This window comes from Ceratosolen solmsi, unplaced genomic scaffold (genome assembly GCF_000503995.2).
Source record: "Ceratosolen solmsi marchali unplaced genomic scaffold, CerSol_1.0 scaffold11, whole genome shotgun sequence".
Taxonomy (NCBI): domain Eukaryota; kingdom Metazoa; phylum Arthropoda; class Insecta; order Hymenoptera; family Agaonidae; genus Ceratosolen; species Ceratosolen solmsi.
Window position 1 is genome coordinate 8607512 of NW_011948416.1, and position 1679 is coordinate 8609190.

Consider the following 1679-nt stretch of genomic DNA (forward strand, 5'->3'; position numbering starts at 1 on the left):
GCCGGCCGAGACTGCCGCCCTCCGCCACTAGTGTCACGCCACTCTTCAACAAGTAATCCCGCGATTACTTGGATCGATCCAGAGACGCAGATAATCCATTGGTCCGGAGATAATTCGTCCTGTTGGTGTAGTTCCGGTGCATAATGAAGCCGGGATGCGAGCGAGGCTCGACGTCCAGTCGAATAATCGCCCAGCATCCGCTATCGATTGCCGGATAATTGCAGAGCCGCCGTTAAATGTTCCGCCGAATCGGAAACTTGGCGTTGATTGACGCGCAGCCCGCCGGAACCGATGATCAAAGTCACGGGTCTCGCTTTAACGCCGCACGACGCCACTGACAAATATGATATCCTATCATATCGATACGCAATTTTTTTTTATTGTGTTTTGTTTCGAGCCTTTTAGTCGCTTTGCACAGGGCAGTTACGTGCGAATACATTTATTCCTTGTTTTAGGACACGGCGACTCGGGTTCCTTGTTCAGCGAGTCTGTAAAATTGATGCTTCGATCGCCCTGTGGGTATCGCCATTTCCTAGGAATTTGCAAACAAACGCCTATAGCAATTGGATTACCGATGCATTCGCTATGCGCAAAATTAACGGAATTTGAAATTAACGATGATTGAACGTATTTCCATACGACGACCCCCGAAGTGGCGATAATGGCCGTATCGATCCTACTCCACTGACGTATTAAACGATTAGCCAGACGACTTTTTGGAAAATGAATCATCGATCAGGCGTCGAGGGAAGGAAGATGCCGACTCTCGACGTTGCTGGAAGCTTGGGTTAAGGATTTAACGATAGACGGAACACGACAGCGGGGATCGGTAATCAAAAGCAAGATCCTTAAGCGATTTGAGAACCGCCGCTTTAAAGCCCCACTTATCCAGCAGCTCTCCACTCGGTATGATAATGTAATAAAATAAGTGGAGTCCTCGCGCTCCCCTGCGATGTGGCCTATCTCCCTCGATTTCTCCCTCCTCCTCCTCCTCTTCCTATTCCACTCCACTTCTCCTCATTCTCCTCCTCCACCACCTCCTCCTCCACCTCCTCCCCCTCCTTCTCCTCCACCTCCTCCCCCTCCTTCTCCTCCACCTCTCGTCTTTCATCTCGTTTTCAGCGCGAACCCCTTAGCTTCTTAGCTGGCGAGCGTAATGGTGACAGTGTCGGGAAGTTTTCTTCTCATCTTTGCGTTATTTCTCCCTCGATTTCCATCTCTTCGGACACCTTCTCTCATTACCATTAATTTACTAGCACGGAATCTGTCTCTCTTCATTCTTTACTTTCTCGTTTAAAAGATTTACTTTTTCCATCTCGTTCCGCGTCGCTGAGCCAAGTATTCCGAAAACTTTCGTGCTCCCTTCAGCCTCGCTTCTTTAATCTTATATTTCTGTTTCACTTAGTCACATTCACCCTCTCTTCGCAACTCTCTTTTTCCATCTTTCTTGCTCGTGAAAGTCACTTCAACTTGGGATATCTCGCTCACTCTATCCTTCTTTTCATGTACACCCGTACACTATAGCACACGGATAGCATTTCAATCTCCTACCTCGTTCGCTACCCCTGCCTCATCCCCCCCTTCCTCGCCACCGTTACGAGCCATACGGGCGCGCACCAGCGCTCTCTCCCTCTCTCTCTCTCTCTCTCTCTCTCTCTCTCTCTCTCTCTCTACTCTTT